This window comes from Bubalus kerabau, chromosome X (genome assembly GCF_029407905.1).
Source record: "Bubalus kerabau isolate K-KA32 ecotype Philippines breed swamp buffalo chromosome X, PCC_UOA_SB_1v2, whole genome shotgun sequence".
NCBI lineage: Eukaryota > Metazoa > Chordata > Mammalia > Artiodactyla > Bovidae > Bubalus > Bubalus kerabau.
This window is the reverse complement of record NC_073647.1, coordinates 70,430,684-70,452,255: the sequence shown is the minus strand read 5'-3', so window position 1 is coordinate 70,452,255 and position 21,572 is coordinate 70,430,684. Positions and strand designations below refer to the sequence as shown.

The window sequence follows — 21,572 nt, the reverse complement described above, 5'->3', positions numbered from 1 at the left end:
TATAAGACAGAGGACCAGGTTCACCTCTTCTAAGGAGCTCTGAAGACCTCTAGTTGTTGGCAACCAGAAGGTGAGCACACACCAAGGGAAGCAGAGTTTAGAGCAAATAGTGCCAAATCCTTGGAGGATGTTGTTTCTGTACCATCCAGCCTTGATAGCTTTTTTTTTTTTAATTTTATTTTATTTTTAAACTTTACATAATTGTATTAGTTTTGCCAAATATCAAAATGAATCCGCCACAGGTATACATGTGTTCCCCATCCTGAACCCTCCTCCCTCCTCCCTCCCCATTCCATCCCTCTGGGTCGTTCCAGTGCACCAGCCCCAAGCATCCAGTATCGTGCATCGAACCTGGACTGGCAACTCGTTTCATACATGATATTTTACATGTTTCAATGCCATTCTCCCAAATCTTCCCACCCTCTCCCTCTCTCACAGAGTCCATAAGACTGTTCTATACATCAGTGTCTCTTTTGCTGTCTCGTACACAGAGTTATTGTTACCATCTTTCTAAATTCCATATATATGCGTTAGTATACTGTATCGGTGTTTTTCTTTCTGGCTTACTTCACTCTGTATAATAGGCTCCAGTTTCATCCACCTCATTAGAACTGATTCAAATGTATTCTTTTTAATGGCTGAGTAATACTCCATTGTGTATATGTACCACTGCTTTCTTATCCATTCATCTGCTGATGGACATCTAGGTTGCTTCCATGTCCTGGCTATTATAAACAGTGCTGCGATGAACATTGGGGTACTCGTGTCTCTTTCCCTTCTGGTTTCCTCAGTGTGTATGCCCAGCAGTGGGATTGCTGGATCATAAGGCAGTTCTATTTCCAGCTTTTTAAGGAATCTCCACACTGTTCTCCATAGTGGCTGTACTAGTTTGCATTCCCACCAACAGTGTAAGAGGGTTCCCTTTTCTCCACACCCTCTCCAGCTTTTTAAAAATATTAATTTATTTGAAATGTGATATGGAGACAAACCTAGTGTTTTTTCACCATATGTGCTGTAACACTACTCCTGTGTCTCCACCAGGTATGAAGTGCACAAGTATATATTAATAATAACATGCTAAAATTTGTGAATTTCTTAATATAAATAAAGCAGACGTGAGGTTATTTCTTGTATCAGTCATGATCTCAGCAAAAAGCTTATGGCACATTCAAAAGACTAATAAAAGACAATTTAATAAAGCAGCTATTCACAAAAGTGTAAATGTTCTCTGGATATAAAACAGAGTAGAAAAATCTGGACAGTCGATCTGGAGGAGCAAACAGAATGTCTAGCACATCCCCTAACAATGTGTGCTCAATCGCTTCAGTCATGTTGAACTCTTTGTGACTCCATGGAATGGGCTGTAGCCACCAGGCTCCTCTGCCCATGGAATTTTCCAGGCAAGAATACTGGAGTGGGTTGGCATTTCCTCCTCCAGGGGATCTTCCCAACCAGGGATCAAACCTGCATCTCTTGCATCTCCTGCATTGGCAGGCAGGTTCTTTACCACTATCACCACTCCCCTAACAATATGTTAGGCCAATAAATAAACCAAAAATTTCAAGGGCTTAACATAATCAAGGGCCCAGGTTCCTTCCATAAGTAGCCTAAGGCAGAGGTCAGCAAAAAATTTCTGGAAATAGCCAAGTAGTAAATACTTCAGGCTTGTGGGCCATACAGTCTCTGTCACAGCTACAACAACTAGTGTAGCACAAGAGCAACTGAGGATAATACTTAAATGAACAAGTATAGCTGTATTCAAAAAGAAATTATTTACAAAAAATAGGTAGCTGGATTTTGACATTGGACCATAGTTTGCCACCCCTAGTCTAAGGCATCACGTCTTTCTTAGAATCCTCTGCATCTGAGGGAAAAAAAAGAGAGAAGAGAAAGTATGTGGAGGATTGTGTGGGTGGCTTATTACTTCCAGCTTTGCTGTAAACTGTTGTTTCCCAAAGGATGTTCCATGTGTGCAACACATGTACTGGAGACTCTCTTAGGGGGAAAAATGAGGCCATATTCCCAATTTATATGAGGCCAGGTAAACTGGGAAATATGTTTTGTAGATTCCCCCTATGCATTGAGATTTATAATGGGTGTTAGTATATTAAAGGCTCTGAAAAATCCTTTAGTATATAAAATTAAAAAATAAAACTTTGGTAAATGCTGCTTTATAAGGAAGTCACTGATACTCACTTGCATTCTGAGTGAGAGATGAAGGAAGCAGAGTTCCAGGTAATGCTTGTGGTATTATTTTCAGTCCCAGAGGTGCCCATGGGAATTCCTCATGCATAAAAACTTAAAAAAAATTTACTGTAAAGTCAGTAGATGCACATAGTTAAAAGTAAGATTCCTTTTGATCCTTCTCTACCACCTATACCGATTACTTGCTTACTTCAATTTCTGTATATTATGTTTGTAGGTCTATTTCTATGCTCTTCCTCATGCCTCTGGCATGCTGTGCATCAGGCCACCTTCACCTTCAGCTTTAATTTTGATTCCAAAGACATTTGTCTGTTCTATCCCTCACTGTAGTATCTCCAATGCCTAAAATACTATTTGACACATAGTGCGTGCTCCATCGGTCTTCCAGGTGACACAATGGTAAAGAATCCGTCTACTAATGCAGGAGACACAAAAGATGTGGGTTCCATCCCTACGTCAGGAAGATCCCCTGGAGCAGATCCGATATTTTTGCCTGGAGAATCCCATGGGCAGAGGAGCCTGGTGGCTATAGCCCATGGGGGTTGCAAAGAGTCAGACATGATTGAGCAACTGAACACATACAGGCATGGGTGCTCAATAAAGGCTTCATAAATGAAATCTTGTACTGTCCGGTAGAGTAGATTTCCTCTTAGTACCTACAGCTATCTACAGTAAGTCCCCCTACCTACTAATAAGTTTTGTTTTGAGAGCACATTCATAAGTCCAACCTGTTCATAAGTCCAACAAAGTTAGCCTAGGTACCCAACTAACACAATCAGCTATATAGTACTATGCTGTAATCGGTTTATAATAAGTGGCTCAGATGGTAAAGATTCTGCCTGCAATGGAGGAGACCCAGGTTTGATCCCTGGGTCAGGAAGATCCTCTGGAGAAGGGAATGGTTACCCACTCCAGTATTCTTGTCTGGAGAATTCCATGGACAGAAGAGCCTGGCAGTCTGCAGTCCATGGGGTTGCAGAGTCAGACATGGCTGAGCGACTAACACTTTCACTTTCAATACAGAAAAAACAAACATAAAAAAATAAACATTTGTAATCTTACAGTACAGTACCTTAAAAAGTACAGTGGTACAGTACAACAGCTGGCATACAGGGGTTGGCATTTAATGAACAGGGAAGAAGAGCTACTTACTGGAGGAGGGAGAGGAGGTCAGAGATGATAGAGCTGAGAATAATGAGCAATGGGAGATTGAGAGCAAGCTGCAATTTCACTCACGCCTGATGTTAATGGAACACATGTTCACATCTTGGAAAGTTTGCAAGTTGAAGGTTTGTATGTAGGGGACTTAGTGTATTCTCTCTCTCTCTCTCTCTCTCTCTCTCTCTCTCTCTCTATATATATATATATATATATATATATATATATATATATATCCCTATGTATATCTCCAGCCAATAGTCTGTTCCAGTTTCAAGCACCCTCAATTTAGGACAGGTCATTTAGGGTATCAAACACAGCCTCCCTTTTGTTTAGAGCAGTGATTCACAAACCTAGATGGTTATAAAAATCACCCAGGGAACTTTTAGGAGAATGTAGATTTCAAGCTTTCCAGAAATAGAATTTCTAAGGATGGGATCAGAGAATCTGGAACTTTGAAAAACTCAATTCTTATACCTTCAGAAACATAAATATTTAATGAAAGGTTGTTGAGAACCAACTGGGAACAAAATAGACCTTTATTTCATGGAGTTTGTATTCTAGTAGGGGAACCAGCAAGTAAAATAATTAACAAATAAATATATAATATGGCAAGTAGCATTATAGGTGGCTCAGTGGTAAAGAATCCACCTACCGATTCAGGAGCCACAGGAGACGCAGATTCAATCCTTGGGATGGGAAGATCCCTTGGAGAAGGAAATGGCAACCCACTCCAGTATTCTTGCCAGGAATATTCCATGGACAGAGGAGACTCCTAGTGGGCTGCAGTCCATGGGGTCACAAAGAGTTGGGCATGACTGAGGTACTAAGCATCCACATATGCACACAGGTAGCATTAGGTCCTAGGGACAAAAAGAAATAAAACAGAGTAGTGGGGCCCAGAATGTCAGGAATGCATCTAATAATTTAACTAGGCTGGTCAATGAAGAGGGCTGTTTTTTCTCTGATTTCCACTACCTCCCCATTCCCACCATCTCACTCTATACCAGCTTTCACTTTGCTCTTACCAATGATAGCCAGTCTCAAAAATGACACCTAGTGATTCTCAGCTCCTGCCTTTCACATCCTTATGTGGTCATCTCCCACTTTGCTCAGAATCCATCTGTATGACCAAGAGAATATGGCAATGGTGGCAGGGTGTGATTTTCAAGGCTGAGTTATAAAAGACATTTGCCAGGTGCCATGTCAGGAGGACACTCAAGTAGCCCTGTGGAGAGGCCCACATGGGAAGAACTGAGGTCTCCTGTCAGCAACCAGCATCATCTGGTCAATCCTATAAAATGAGCCACCTTGAAAGGGAATCTTGCGGCCCCAGCTGACATCTTGATGGCAGTCAAATGTGAGACACAGGGCCTGAACCACCAAGATAAGCTGCCCCCACATTCCTGACTCACAGAAACTGTAAGACAAAATAAACATTTATTATTTGAAAAGAAACTCAAGTCACTCTGATGCTTCGTTAGGTTTAGAAACTCCAAGTTTCAAGCATTCTTCTCAGCCTTGTTTTCCCTAAGCTTTGACATGAGATGAAAATTCACATGTATGACACAGAAAATATTTGAGTGGCTAGTTCCAAGGAAAGAGACTGGAATATATCTGTGAGAGAGGTAGGAGTCTGTATGTGTATATATACAGATACATATCCAGAATATATATATCCAGAATATATATACACATATCCAGAATATATATACACATATCAATAATATATACACACATATCCAGAATATTTATATACACATATCCAGAATATATATATATATACATGCCCATATTATATATACACATATTCAGAATATATGCACATATCCAGAATATATACAAACATATCCAGAATACTTATATAAACATATCCAGAATACGTGTACACATATACAGAATATGAATGCTAACTCACTTTAGTCATGTTGACTCTGTGAATCTATGGACTGTAGCCCTCCTGGCTCCTCTGTCCATGGGTTTCTCTAGCAAGAATACCAGAGTGGGTTGCCATAACCTCCTCCAGGGGATCTTCCCAATCCAGGGGTTGAACCTGTATCTCTTCAGTCTCCTGCATTGGCAGGTGGGATTTTTATCATTAGCACCACCTGGAAGGTCCTATATATCCTGGATATATGTATTCTGAATGTATATATACACATATACATATATGACATATACAGATATCCTGAATATCTGTATATCCAGTATATATACACATCCAGAATATGTATATACATATCAAGAATATATATACAGATTTCCAGAATATACACATATCCAGAAAATATATACATATTCAGAATATGCATACATACCTGGAATATATATGTATCCAGAATATATATACACATATCCAGAATATATATACATGTGTCCAGATATATATACACATATCCAGAGTGTATATGTATATATTGTATATATATATATATATACACACATATCCAGAGTATGTATACACACACACATATCCAGAATATAAGTGCTATGTCACTTTAGTTGTATCTGACTCTTTGTCACCCATGGACTGTAGCCTGCCAGCCTCCTCTGTCCATGGGATTCTCCAGGCAAGACTACTGGAGTGGGTTGCCATGCCCTCCTCCAGAGGATCTTCCCAACCCAGGGATTGAACCCTTGTCTCTTAAGTCTCTTGCATTGTCAGGTGGGTTCTTTACAATTATCACCACGTGGGAAGCCCTATGTATCCACAGTGTATATATATATATATATATACCTATCCAGAATAGATGCACATATCCAGAAGGTATATACATATCCTGAATATATATACACACATATCCAGAAGATATGTACACACATATCCAGAATAATTATATACACATATCCAGAATATGAATGCTAAGTCACTTCAGTCATGTCTGACTCTTTGTGACTCTATGGACTGTAGCCTGCTAGCCTCCTCTGTTTATGGGATTCTCCAGGCAAGAGTACTGGAGTGTGTTGCCATGCTCTCCTCCAGGGGATTGTCTCCCAACCCAGGGATTGAACCTGAATTTCTTAAGTCTCCTGCATTGGCAGGAATGTTCTTTACTACTAGCACCACCTGGGAACTCCTACATATCCAGAATATATATACACATATCCAGATTTTATACACATATCCAGAATATATATATATGGAATATACATGCATATCCAGAATATCTATACATATCCAGAATATATACATATCCAGGATATATCTATACATATCCAGAGTATATATACATATTTAGAATATACACATATATCCACAAAATATATATATATCCAGAATATATATGCACATATCCAGAATATATATACATATGCAGAATATATATGTATATCAGAATATACATACATATCAGAATATATATACATACATATCCAGAACATATATACACATATCCAGAATATATATACATATCAAGAATATATATATACATCCCAGAGCATGGCTGCAATCCTACAGATAGGTTACTGAGCTAAGGGAACTAGGAAACTCAGGCAACATGAACAATCCAGGAAAGGATAGAGGAATCCAGTTTCTATTATTAATAAGTATATGAGGTGGTGACCAGTTATCTTTTAGATTCTCATGGCACCCTAGCTCTGAAAAAAAAAATTCTATGATATTTTAAGATTTCACATCTGAAACCTAAGCTGAGCTATCTCCAAGGCCTGACTAGAGTACCTGGCACATAATAGATGCTTATTGAGGCTTGCTGGAGTGAACCTAATAGCAGAGTCATCAAACTGTAAGAACTGAGATACAAAATTAGGGCCAGACTGGCAATGACAGTGACCCAGTAATGACTATAGACGAAGGAGTTGAGTTAGGGCTCTTTAAATGCTTCTTCTTTCTCAACTATTATTTAGATTAATCCTAGGGGTTGGAGCCTGGCTGAAGCTGCAGGTGATAAGTAAATGGCCACAAAAGGGAAAACTGCAAAGGCTGGAAACCAGGGAGAGGCCTGACTGGTATAGTAAGATACCTGAAGAAAAGATAGTGTTGGAATAAGTAGTGGCAACTATTCTATACCAGAATACAAATAAGGGTGTTAAAAGCAAGAATTTTCCAAGAATCTCAGATAGCATGTTAAGTTTATAAAATCTCACTGATTCTGATGATAAAAATTCTCTTCCCCAGACAGCTCAGAAAAAATCTTTGGGGATAATATTCTTTTCTTACATTTTCCAGTCAAATTAGTCCACATTCTTGTGATCAGCAATTTGTAGCCCTTAAAATGTTAAGGAGAAGCATACCAGGCATCACAGATTAGTAAGGTTCCCCAATGAAGTAGATTGTTACACCTGCCCACACAGGTCAGCATTTTTCATTACATGCCAAATGTGGGGGGAAATTCTCCCTAATTCCTGAGACAAGCACCATCAAAAGGATTGAAAATTCTACAGCCCAAATCATTCACATCTTAATCTCTAGAGATGCTCTTCTCTTTCAACCTAACTGAGTGAAGAAGGCACTTCCCTGGAGATGGCAATTAGATTAAAAAGCCCAAGCCTTTCCCTTGATTACTTAAAATGATACTAAGTCCTTGAGCTAACTTAGATGGATGGTAATGGTTTCCAGGGGACAGACAACTTCAAAAAGATAACTTCATTGCACTTTCTTTCCAGTTTACTTACTTAACACATTGAAAATACTTTTGGAAATTTTATTAAAGAGGCGTGAGCGTTTTTAAAATGGATCAGAGAACTCTCTCCTGATTTTGAATAGCTGAATGAAATTCTGCCAAGTGCTAATAATAATAATCCTTCTGTGTTATGGTTGGTCAACCCTTACTCCCACCCTAGAGCAAGCATGAGGTTCTAATCAGTATAATGAATGAAGTAGTTATTAACATTTCGGAAAAAAACACCCAAAATTGTTGCTCTTTTGTGAATTATACTGGTAGATTGTAGCTCTTTTTCTTTGGTCAGACTGTTCATCCAAGGACTTTGTGATTAAAAAGGCAGGAGGTTATTTACCAAATGAATAAATGAGGGGGCTGTTTAGTAAAGAATTCAGTTACCACTGGGAACCTTCTCTCTGTATTGAAAATAGGATTTGATTTATACCCCTTGACAATTACTTTCCAAAACTGAAATGTCAAGGACACCTGCATGTTAGGGACCGTCCTATTAGTGATTTATGAACAGTAAACAAATGTGTAGCGTTTCCTTGCTGGGTATATATTCATCAGCTAAGGTTAGCACCACCCCCCTGTCCCTCGTCCCTCAAGTCACTTAACCTGGATGTCTCAGTTTCCCAGTTGTTCAAGTATGGAATAATGATACTTTCCTACCTCAAAAAGGTCTTTTGAGAATGAAGCAGTTAGTGAGCTGCTTCAAAGATGAACTGCCTTGTTTTCATAATTTCTTTGCTTCTAGTCTGGCTCACTCACTACAGCAGTTAAATATATGTGGTAAACACATTATGTTTGGTTTTCACGTAACCATACGGTCTTGAAAACAAAATTTGCTTGAGATATTTTCCCACTTCTCTGCCTTTAGTCTGTGTGGGACCTGAGGTTAATTAGCACCCACAAGCTCTTATCTGCACCTTTTTGAAGGACTAATTAGTGTATATTTTGTCAAATTCTAATGAGAAGTGATAAGGAGTCTTTTTACCTGGTTTTCTTTTCTCTCAGGGGGAGATACATTATTTTAGCCAACATTTGTTTTTTCCAAGGAGACAATATTTGTTGATTTAACCTATGTTTACTAAGCACTTTTAAGGCCTGTGGGGATATGGAAGGATACAAAAGAGCATTTTTAAAAAGAGCTAATGGATCTGAGAAGGTTGCTGCTGCTAAGTCACTTCAGTCGTGTCCGACTCTGTGCGACCCCATAGACGGCAGCCCACCAGGCTCCCGTCCCTGGGATTCTCCAGGCAAGAACACTGGAGTGGGGTGCCATTTCCTTCTCCAATGCATGAAAGTGAAAAGTGAAAGTGAAGTCGCTCAGTCGTGTCGGACTCTTCACGACCCTATGGACTGCAGCCCACCAGGCTCCTCCGTCCATGGGATTTTCCAGGCAAGAGTACTGGAGTGGGTTGCCATTGCCTTCTCTTGAGAAGGTTAAGCTAGTTATAAAAAACAAATTGAAAGCCACAAACATTATGCATATGTGAGAAGGGACTGTCCAGTAAATGAGCAGTGAAGTGGGCACAAGGTGACAGGTTTGACTGATGTAGAGGTCTTGCTTTGGATAGTAATGAGCAAGATGAAATGTGTAGGATGGACTTCGGAGGGACGTGTAATGGGCTTTATCATGGAAGGAGAGCTTAATCAAGGAAGAGGGTGGGGAAATGAGGAGGAGGGGACTCTAGGAAAAAGAGTTACGGACTGGGATTCAGTAAAACTGGGTTTAGTCCTGATGCAAACTTTATTCTGCACTCAGACTTTTAGGTCACCCCTCCACATTGCAAGGTTTGGGACCACATGTGTATGCTTAATCATTCAGTCTTGTCCGACTCTCTGTGACCCCATGGACTCTATGTAGCCTGCTAGGCTCCTCTATCCATGGGTTTTCTAGTGTTCTAGCAAGAACACTAGAACAGGTTGCTATTTCCTTCTCCAGGGAATCTTCCCAACCCAGGGATCTAACCTGTGTCTCCAGCATTGGCAGGCGGATTCTTTACCATTGCGCCATGTGGGAAGCCCTTGGGACCACATAAGGGACTTCCAACTACAGCACTCTAGGATTTAAAAGCTTCCTCAGAGATGTGAGTTTAAAAATTTAAATCCAGTCAGGTTCTCAAGTTCTCAATAGGTTTCATGGCTGAAGAAAGAAAGAATACAAGGCGGAGGAATGAACATCATGAAGGCACCTCCATTATAATGGCCAGGACCAGGGACTTCCCTGGTGGTCCAGTGGCTAAGACTCTGCACTCCTAATGCATGGGGTCCAGGTTTGATCTCTCATCTGGGAACTAGGTCCTACATGTGGAAACTAAAGGTCTCACATGTTGAAACTAAGACCTAGCAGAGCCAAATAAATATTTTTAAAAATAACTCAGGACCAGAATAAGGCAAACCAGTCATGGAGAAAAAATACATGAGAGAAAATTCTGTATCAAATCAACTAAATTTAAGGGGAGGTGGTATTATGCAGTAGAAGGGACAGAAGCTTTGCAATTGACTATACCTGGCTAGGGTTTGAATCCCATTTTATCCACTTGGTTGTGGTTTCAGGCAAGTTTTATAACCTCTGAGCCAAAACTTTCTAACTCAAACTGGAATCATAATACTATATTCTTTTTTTTATCCAAAACTTTTTATTTTTTTTTATTTTTTTTTACCGTGGCAGATTCATATTGATGCAATACAATACTATATTCTTAATAGACTTGTTTTGAAAACTAAATGAGTTAATTTGAGCAAAGCACATTGTATCCACCTGGCTTGCCATAAACACTCATGGTGGTCATTTATAGCTCCCAATTACTGAAGCCCTGATTTGCCTTGACTGTTTTGCTAGACAAGTTAGATTACACAAAGGGGCCTCTTTAGCTCCTCCTTAGAGACTGAGCTTTTATCATCTTTAAATTGAGGGCCTCCGTGTCAGCTTACACAACAGCCCCTCCCCCAACACAATTAGACTTCCTCAGCTCCCCAGAAAACAGGTTTTGAAGCATCTCTGCTATTTTCAATTTGTCAGTATCTGGATCTGCCCGGTCCTAGTCAATCTAAATGGAGAGAGTTGGACCATATCCTTGTCCTTCAAATGCCAGTGGGTATAACTGATTTAATTTCTGTCAGTATAAAGAGTTTTCAGAGGATACTGAGGAAGCCATTTCCCATAGCCAGGCAGCCCTGACCACCCTTCCTCCTCTTGCTCACAGGGGCTTACTGGGGGGCCTGTGCTCTGGTAAAGACTTTGGCTCTGTTACTCAGATATGTTAGGCAAAGATCTGTTTGGTGATTCATTTGATTAGATAGGAGTTCCACACAAAAGGGGGCTTGTGCATTTATTGTAGTTACTGAGATTAAGGGAGCCAGGTACTGCTGTGGGAAGCTGCCTCGTTGAAAAGAGAGGCCATTCTTTGATGTTGAGAGAACCAGCCTTCCTCAATGAGAAAAATAACTTAGTTTCCTTGATTTGCAAATCACTTGAAAAGCGCATTAACCAACCCTTTCGCTTGTTTTGTATAATGCTTGTTTGAGGGTGGGGGTTTCGGTCTGTGCAGAGGAAGCAAAGAGGAGAATTCATTTTTTTAATTGTTTCCCATGATCTCAGTGGCAGCTCAACTGATTCCCCGCCCCTCCAACCCCAGCTTTTGTTCTTTTTTTCATCTTTTACACTTAGTCACACACTCTTCTTCCTCACCTCCCATGCTGGTCTCTTTTCCAAATAGCACCTCGGTCATGGTCCACATTGATCTAACCCATAGCTCTCTATGCTACTCACCCATTTTATTATTATTTTTTTTGACACATGCAACCTCTACCACTGTATATACCTCTTCCATTCAAGTTTTTCTTCTCAGTAACTAATATACTTAGTTATTTGTGTGATTGGAAGAAAAGAAATTATATAATCCTGAAGAGGATAGGTTTGTATTTGGGATCTGCATTGTGCTTAATATCAGAATAGGAGTATGTCTGATCTTGAAACAGCCACGAAAATAAATTCAGAGGATATACTATGAGGAAGACCTAAATGTGTGAAAACCTGAGAAGTGGTTCACTTCTCAGCGCTCTCTGTTTTGTGTGTCCCCCTACTCTGTATTGAAGCTGGACAGTGTCAGCCCTCAAACTGATTCTAAAAGACAAGCTTAAGCTAAGCAGAGTAGCTCCCTTCCTCCCCCATCCTGTTCTTCTTCTTTTCCCTGTCTTTCATCTCATCATGTATGGAACATACTTGGCACTGGGCCGGGCATAATATTAAATAAATAACTTAACCAACCCCTGTACTTCTCTGGTAGCTCAGATGGTAAAGAATCTGCCTGCAATGCAGGAGACCCAGGTTCGATCCCTGGGTTGGGAAGAGCCCCTGGAGGAGGAAATGGTAACCCACTCCAGTATTCTTGCCTGGAGAATCCCATGGACAGAGGAGTCTGGTGGACTATGGTCCATGGGGTCGCAAAGAGTCAAACAGGACTGAGCGACTAACACTTAACCAACCCCTGGTAGTCCTTATGCCCTTCCCCTACTTGACTTTGTAACACTAGTCACCATCTGCCATACTATATATTTTAGTTAGTATCTTTGTTGTATCCTTTCCATGCCCCCTAACCCCCAGGTCCTCCCCTTACAAACACAATATAGGCTCCACAGAGGCAGGAGCTTGGGGTGTTCAATGCTGCACCACTAGCCTGGTACTTGGTAGTTGCTCAATATGTATGTGTTGAATAAAAGAAGCAGCTTCTGTCTGTCTGTTCTTCTCTGGGCCATTGGATTATGTGGACACTCTGCTGAAGATCTCAATGAACTCACTCCTCTCAAGTGAGGAACCGCATTTGCTATCTCACTCTTGGTATCAACCAAGACCTATGGGAAGATGAAAAGTCACCCACCTCCACACCAAGGAGACAACAGTGCCAATGACAGCTCAAAGCTAAGAAGTCACCTAAAAGCACCTTGCTCTCAAGTGCGGGTTTTTGTTACCCAGATGTCCAGAGCAATAGATAAAATGAGACAGCATTTTTCTAGAGACGATAGATCCTTTCCCAGAAGATGCCTGACTGGGGGCAGATTTGTGGGCTGGCTGAGACAATGGTCCAGAAATCTGAGAAGGCAATCAGCTAAGCAAGGTTAGGAGAGGGGGCAGAGAGAGCTGAACTCTTGCTTCAAATCTGAGTGATTTCAGCTGCTCCTGTGGAAGAAGGGAGTGTTTTTCTTGCATAAAATCTCCAACCCTGTATCTGGCCTTATTGTCTATCTTGCTGTGCTTTGGCTCACAGATGCTGCTTTGAAGAGAAAACTTTCTCCTTGAATGGCTTTACTTGTAAACTTCTAATTTGCTAAAGCCAATTAGTGGTTGAAATTTCACAGGAAGTCAGAGTACTTCAAGGTTGAAAGTTTGAGAGGGCATTTAGTGCAACAATTCTCAAACCGCACTTTATGAATGTAAGTTAGGTACAATCACTTTCTTTGGCAATTAAAACATTGGTTACTGCCAAGTGTTGGCAAGAGTGTGGGAAAATGGTAGATCTCAGACCTTGCTGGTAGGAGTGAAAATTGATGTAGCCTTTCTGTGGGGGAAATTTAGCAACATGTGTCAAAAATTTAAATTCATGTACTCATTGACCCATCAATTCCACTTCTTGGAGACTATTCCACAAATATACCATATTTCATCAATTCTAAATTTGCACACTTACATATGTGCATTTTATATACATTTTAATACTTGTGCAATTGGGATGCACCTTTGATTCAATGGAATATGGTACTTCCCCACATCACAAGAAGCTACCATATGGATTTTTATTGCAGTGTCACTTATAACAGCAAGATCAAGGAAAACCTGCATGCCCATAGATAGAATACTGATTAGCTAACTTACATTCATCCCAAATAATATCACATACAGCTACTTAAAAAAAATAAGCTTGATCTATATGTGATGATTTGAAAAAAATTTTCTGAGATACATAATTAAGGGGGAAAGTTTAGGTATATAATATTGTGTTTAGAAAACTTTTGTGAAAAAAAGACATTTCAATTATATATATATATGTTTTCCAGGTGGTACAGTGGTAAAGAATCCACCTGCCAATGCAGAGGACACAAGACATGGGTTCAATCCCTGGGTCAGGAAGATCCATCCCATGGAGAGGGAAATGGCAACCTGCTTCAGTATTCTTGCCTGGAAAATTCCATGGAGAGAGGAGCCTGGTGGATAGAGCCCCTGGGGTCACAGAGTCGGATACGACTGAGCACACACACATATGTGTATATGTGTATATGTATATAGGGAGAAGGCAATGGCACCCCACTCCAGTACTCTTGCCTGGAAAATCCCATGGACGGAGGAGCCCGGTAGGCTGCAGTCCATGGGGTCGCTAAGAGTCGGACACGACTGAGCGACTTCACTTTCACTTTTCACTTTCATGCATTGGAGAAGGAAATGGCAACCCACTCCAGTGTTCTTGCCTGGAGAATCCCAGGGACCGCGGGGCCTGGTGGGCTGCCGTCTATGGGGTCGCACAGAGTCGGACAGGACTGAAGCGACTTAGCAGCAGCAGCAGCAGCATATGTGCATGTGTGTATATATATATATATATATATGTATATATATATATATTCTGACATATACATACAAATGTATTTTTGGTAGGCTATGTAAGCAACTGTTATTAAAGAATTCTTTTAGGGTGAGGGTTTGGTGTTGGAAGAGTTTTACTTGTCATTTTATACTTTTTTTGTAGAGTTTGCATTTTCCAAGTTTGTTCCCATATTGCTCTATTTTCTTAAAAACCAAAAGAGGTTTCTGAGAGATGAATTATGGTTCTTTGCCCCTTTTTTATACTTTTCTGTATCAAAACACACAATAGATGTTATTTTTAAAAGGAAACCGGTAAGACAATCCCTGTCTCAGTGGAGTTCTTAATGTAATAAACCAGAGAACAAATGCTTTACTAGGTCCGATAATAGAGATCTGAACGAAGTGCTGAATGGGAGAAGATGAAGGGAATCTGATTCAGTGTCTCCAGATGTGTCAGGAAAGTGTCCCAGAAGAGGAGACATTTGAGCTGAGGGTTGGTAGAGCAGAAGATATATGGTGGAAGCATTCCAAGAAGAATAGACAGCTTGTGTAAAGGCACAGTGATCTGGATTGCTAGTTGTATTCGTGTTGGAAGGTTCCATGTGGTTGGAGGCTGTGTCTGTGGATGAGAGAGCATGATGAGTAATGAGAACAGATGAGTGTATACTGTGTGCTGGACACTGGGCTAGATGCTTTGAGTTTTTCACCTCCAATGCTTAAGCACTTCTAAGCGCTTAATGCTTCTAAGCACCTCCAATGCTTAGAAGGGTATTAAAGAATAAATACTTTGCCAACAAAGGTCCATATAGTTAAGGTTATGGTCTTTCCAGTAGCCATTACGGATGTGAGAGCTGGACCATAAAGAAAGCAGAGCACTTAAGAGTTGATGCTTTAGAACTGTGGTACTGGAGAAGACTCTTGAGAGTCCCTTGGAAAGCAAGGAGATCAAAGCAGTCAATCTTAAAGGAAATCAATTCTGAATACTCTTTGGAAGGACTGATGCTGAAGCTGAAGCTCCAGTACTTTGGCCACCTGATGCGAACTGCTGACTCATTGGAAAAGACCCTGATGATGGGAAAGATTGAAGGCAGGAGGAGAACGGGATGACAGAGGATGAGATGGCTGGATGGCATCACCGACTCAATGGACATGAGTTTGAGTTAACTCCGGGAGTTGGTGATGGACAGGGAAGCCTGGAGTGCTGCAGTCCATGGGGTCACAAAGAGTCAGACATGACTTGGCAACTAAACAACAACAAAGGAATAAATGGCCTTGAGGACTTCAAATGTGGTAAACACAGCCCAGGGTTTCAACATGAACCAAGCTGAGTTTCAATCCAAGCAGTTTACTCTATCTGATCCTTCCTTAAAGAGTTGTGAAGAGGTTTTTAAAAATATATTTTTTATTTATTTGGCTACTCTAGGTCTTAATTGCGGCATGCAGGATGTTTTAGTTGCAGCATTGAACTCTTAGTTGCAGTGTGTGGGATCTAGTTCCCTGACCAGGGATCGAACCTAGGCCCCCTGCATTGGTAGCACAGAGTCTTAGCCACTGGACAATCAGGGAAATCCCTTGATGAGGTTTTAACAAAGCTGTACATAATGCCCTTGACATATAGTCAGAACCTAGACAAGTTAACTGGTATTAATATTCTCATTCTCATCATTCCTCCCTTCCCAAGCCTACCAGAGTACTGTGTATACAGTAGGAACTCAGTGAATCTCAACTACTGAACGATTTGTGAGAATTGGGTAAGATGTATGGTAGGACATAACGTGACAGAGCCCTTGTCTCCTAATTGCCCATCCAGCCCTTTAATACCATATGTCAGAATTTTTGCCTTAGAGAACCTAGTATATACTCTCTGAAAACGTGAAGAGGCAGAACTCCAGGCACCTAAATAAAATAGGAGTTGTAAAATCTTTCTATGAAGCCGATCACTCCCAAGGATTTTAGACTACATGGATGATATAATAAAAAGTAAAGATGAAAAACTGGGCTTCCCTGGTGGCTCCCACCTACCAACCAATGTGGTAAAGCACCCACCTACCAATGCAGGAGACCCAGGTTCAATCCCTAGGTCGGGGAGATCCCCTGGAGAAGGAAACAGCAACTGCACTCCAGTATTCTTACCTTGGAAATCCCATGAACAGAGGAGCCTGGCAGGCTACAGTCCATGGGATTGCAGAGGTCAGACATGACTCCGTGACTAAACAACAACAACAAAGATGAAAAACCACCAGTGCAAATCAAATTTAAGGCAAAGTCTGTTAGCTTCAATAAACAAAGCAGTATAGGACCAACACCAGGATTGAAGCAGACAGACCCTAAAACATGGCTGCGATGTCCTGAGAACTGAAGTTGAGAGAGTCCCCACTTTGTCCTTTATTAGTAGTGTGGCCTTAAACAAGCCATTTCCCTATGGAGAAATAGCCCCTCTCTCTTCTCACCTATAGAATATGACAGTTGAGTTAGTTAAGGTCAGCAAACTGCAGCCAAATGTAGTCTGCCACCTGTTTTTTGTAAGTAAAATTTTGTTGGAACACAGCTATGCCTATTCATGTCGTATTGTCTATGGTCTGTTTTGCACACAATGGCACAGTTAAGTAGTTGTGACAGAGACCATATGGCATACAAAGCTGAAGGCATTTACCATTTGACCCTTTGTAAAAAACAAAAAGCTAGCTGACTGCTGGTAGCTGTGTAACATCTCTTCCACCTCTGATATTCTGTGATATCTGTACTGCTAAAGGCTTAACGCATGAGACCATTGGCAGTCACTAAGTTCATCTTGGAAAACTTCCATGAAATTTGGAAAATTTCCAGAGGCCTCATCGTAAATTTGTTACTAATGCAACAACACTTTTTGAAGCATCTTCTGTTTGCCACGGACTCTACTGGTTCTGGGGTGCAATAGGGAGCAAAATCAGACATGATCCTGGCACTCATGGAGTTTACAGTCTATTAGAAGAGACAGTTTTTAACAGAACCTCATCACATCTTTCACTTTGGAAAGTAAAGCCAACTAATTATTCCATAGTAGGTTAATAACTTACTAGGTTTACATGTGGATTTATGAACATCTTCATTCATTCATTCACTTATTAGTTTGCTCATTCATTCATTAATTCAGCACATATTTATAGAGTTCTTACTATGTGCCAGGTGCTGGACTGGGTTATATACTGAAATGTACTAACGAAAAAGATGGACAAAGTTGCTTATATTCTGTGGACCTTATATTCTGTTGTGGATTATATATAATAAAAAAAATCACTGATATACAGTTTTTAACTGCAGTGAGTGCTTGAGGAACATGATCCTACATCAGCATATAACAAAGGAACATGCTCTAGACTGGAGAGGTCGAGAATGATTTCTGAGGAAGCATTTCAGCTAAAATTTGAAGGATGAGTAAGATTGATAATCTAGTTAGTGCTAGTGGGAACTGTTTCTTTCTGGGTTGTTGGTTTGGGTGCATTTAAATCAGTATTTTTCAAACTAAAGTTTGAATGAAACCCCTTCTGTTTTGTTTTGTTTTTGATCAATTGTATGGATCCTGACCAACATTTGTTTCCTAATGCAATAGAGTGGAAAGGATAAGAGGAGTAGGATGAGTGAAACTTTCATATTGCATTGCTGGAAATAATTATTCTGTGAAACTATGTAAAATGCATTTCTTACTATGAGTCAGTCCAGAAAGTAGGAGTCACTGATCAGAAGGATCTGCTTTGGCTCTTTAAAGTTGCAGTTTATCAGATAACAGCTCTGTTCTTTAGTTTCCTGCCTTTAAAGTCAGAGGGATGTGTTGTTCAGGTCTGTTTCTTTTCATGTCCTTTTTAGAGAAAGCATGACAGTGAGTAAAAGAGCATGAGCCATTATTTACTGAGCTCCTGCTTTGGTGCCAGTCAGTGCTTTGTATAAATTATACCATTTAATCCTCACAGCTATCCTACGAGATAGGCACAATTCATTATCGCCTTTTCAGATAATGATGCTTGCAGCTCAGAGATGTTAAGTGAGTAGCCCATGGCCACACAGCCAGTAAAATTGTCTTGCCTAAATAGCTAGGAACAAAATGAACACAAATGAGCTTAATTTGGTACTGCCTGAACATTTAACTGATAAGTTAGAAATTAGTCAAATTTGAAATGCTGGTTAAGAACCTCCTAGGTTACTTTTTAAAAAAAGTTTTAATTTTGTACGGGTGTATAGCCGATTAACAATATTGTGGTAGTTTCAGGTGAACAGTGAAGGGACTCAGTCATGCATATATATGTATCCATTCTCTGCCAAACCCCCTCCCATCCAGGCTGCCATATAACGTTGAGCAGAGTTCCATGTACTTTACAGTAAGGTCCTTGCTGGTTATCCCAAATTCCCTAACTATGCCTTCCTCTCCAGCAACCATAAGTTCAAGAACCTCCTAGGTTTCTATCACCTGTTTGATGATACAAGTTCTGTAGACCTTTCAGTTGAGTCCATCTCTCTCTCTCTCTTCTTCCTAGAAAAAGTGCCTCTTAATTCCTGAGCTGCTTAGATGGAATTTGGACCCATTTAATTCCAACATGGCAAAACTCATTCTTTCCAACTGAAAAGAAAACATCAGAAAAGATGACACTGATGTCACAGCATCAGTCCCCTAGCCCTACACGTCTCAAAAAAAGTCACTAAAGAAGGGAAATTTGGGAACAATAGACTCCTGTAAGATCACAATAAGCAACAACAGAGTGATCAAGTCTCCAGGCTGGGAGATACAAACAAAAGATGCACAGCAAGTGAAAGTACAAAAGAAGGCCCATGGGAGGAGACTCTGATGCTATCATTAAGAGATTCCCACTGGTTCCATTTAATTTTCTCAAACAAAATAGATTAGCAGGGGCCTCCTCATATTCTTCCCTCCAATAATTTCATTCTTCTTTAACATACAATGAGAATGGAGGGCACAGGGAGAAATCCTTCAGTTACTAAATAGAAGGAAATTAATAGCCTTTTGGGTCAGAGAATTATAATTCTAAAGGCAGATTTTCCTTAGTCAGATAATGAGCTGCAGTTAAAGAGAAGATTGAAATAATGTGAAGATAATTTCACAAGTGCCCCTTTTCAGGACCCTCTGTTTTAAAGTGGCAATCTACAACATGATGTGATGAAAAATTACTTTGGAGTGGGTGTCATAAAAACTTGGTTTGGCCACTGTCTCTAATCCAAGTTTGGATAAACTTTGAAAAGTAACTTCACTTCTGTGAGCCTCAGTTTCCTTGGCCTGTAAAATAGCAATGAAAACAAAACCTAACTCCCCGTGTTGTTGTGAGGATCAGATGACCTTAATGTGTAAGAAATGTGTTTTATAAACCAAACATTTATATAATTATATAAGGTGTGAAGATGATACATCAGGTTCTTAAGAATTTACAATGGCAAGTCCAGAATCTTCAAAAGGGGCTTTGATGAAGCTAATAATGTGGTCCGATCTCAATCTCTCTAGCCTTCTCACTCATTACGCTCTTATAAGAACTCTCTGCTCTATTTACCTGGTTCCATTTACTCCTCTGCTAATTAAACTTGATCTTTCCTGCTTCTGTTACTTGGTTTATATTGTTCTTCCTGACTTTTGCTCCTCCCGTTGCACCTAGCATAAGAAGTGCCTCCTCCAAGAAGGCTTTCTACATCTTCACTGCTACTCCAAGTATGGTGCCCACACAGCAGGATCAGCATTGCTTAGAAGTCTATTAGAAATGCTGATTTATGGGCACCTCCCAGACTCAGTTCAGTTCAGTCGCTCAGTCGTGTCTGACTCTTTGAGACCCCATGGACTGCAGCATGCCAGGCTTCCCTGTCCATCACCAACTTCCAGAGCTTTCTCAAACTCATGTCCATTGAGTCAGTGATGCCATCCAACCATCTCATCCTCTGTCATCCCCTTCTCCTCCTGCCTTCAATCTTTCCCAGCATGAGGGTCTTTTCCAATGAGTCAGTTCTTCACATCAGGTGGCCTAATTATTGGAGTTTCAGCTTCAGCATCAGTCCTTCCAATGAACATTCAGGACTGATTTCCTTTAGGATGGACTGGTTGGATCTCCTTGCAGTCCAAGGGACTCTCAAGAGTCTTCTCTAACACCACAGTTCAAAAGCATCAATTCTTTGGTGCTCAGACTACTGAACCGCCCAGACTACTCAATTGGTTTATGATCAGGCCATTCAAGATGGCTCTTCTCTTGCTCTCTGTACATCCCCTGCTCCACCCTACTCACATGACTGACCTTCCCTCTTAATCATACAGTCTAACCAGTACACACCTACCTACTTGCCTCGGGCCCCACCTAGTGATTGTTCTAACCTTTAGCTCTACCAGGAGAGCTTATCAAAGGTGCAGTGCCCCTCTGCTGGTTTCCCTGGTAATTGATGAGGGAATTCACACAGGGAATTCATCAATTCACACACACACACACACACACACACCCTCTGGTAGTGAAGACTACTGCCATGTCCTGTCCACTGTCAGTCCCACACAGTGAGGTGTTGCTCCAGGACCTTTCTTCAGATGTGTGAAAATCCCCCATCCATTAAACCACTGATGCCTCTGTCACTGACTCTGGGGCCCTTCTTCGGCCATGGAGCTGGGCAAGTACAGGGCTTGCAGGCCTGTGGAGTGCCCCCCAACAGTCAGCTTCTCCATTTGAACAAACTCCTCACTGCACATCACAGCCTGAGAAATGCTCTCCTACACAGATCCAGCCTTCACTTACTTCTCCCTTCTATGAACTTCTAGAGCACTTGGAGTTGGTTGTCTATTTTCCTTCCCAGTTAAACTATTCTACTTTTAGGCTGTAAGCACTTGGGGTGTAGCTATTTAGTGATTTTGTATTTAAGAATAATTTTTTTTAACCTGCTTTCAATTTCATAGAGATCTCCTGTGTATAGGGCTTCCCTAGTGGCTCAGCCGGAGAAGGCAATGGCACCCCCCTCCAGTACTCTTGCCTGGAAAATCCCATGGGCAGAGGAGCCTGGAA

At 40.7% G+C, this 21,572-nt stretch overlaps 1 protein-coding gene, 1 long non-coding RNA gene and 1 other non-coding gene across 3 annotated transcripts in view; 1 reads left to right on the top strand and 2 right to left on the bottom strand.

The window, feature by feature from the left end:
* Positions 1-21,572, top strand: part of COL4A6 (collagen type IV alpha 6 chain) — a 337,408-nt gene that overhangs the window by 72,114 nt on the left and 243,722 nt on the right. The window lies entirely within an intron of this gene.
* The window catches only part of LOC129639630 (uncharacterized), a 34,618-nt gene continuing 17,006 nt past the window's right edge, over positions 3,961-21,572 (bottom strand). Inside the window, exon 4 of the long non-coding RNA XR_008708516.1 lies at positions 3,961-4,226. This is a non-coding gene — a long non-coding RNA (uncharacterized LOC129639630). The remainder of the gene's footprint in view (positions 4,227-21,572) is intronic.
* On the bottom strand, positions 16,056-16,128 carry TRNAG-ACC (transfer RNA glycine (anticodon ACC)). The gene has a single exon. It is a non-coding gene; the product is annotated as a tRNA-Gly (tRNA).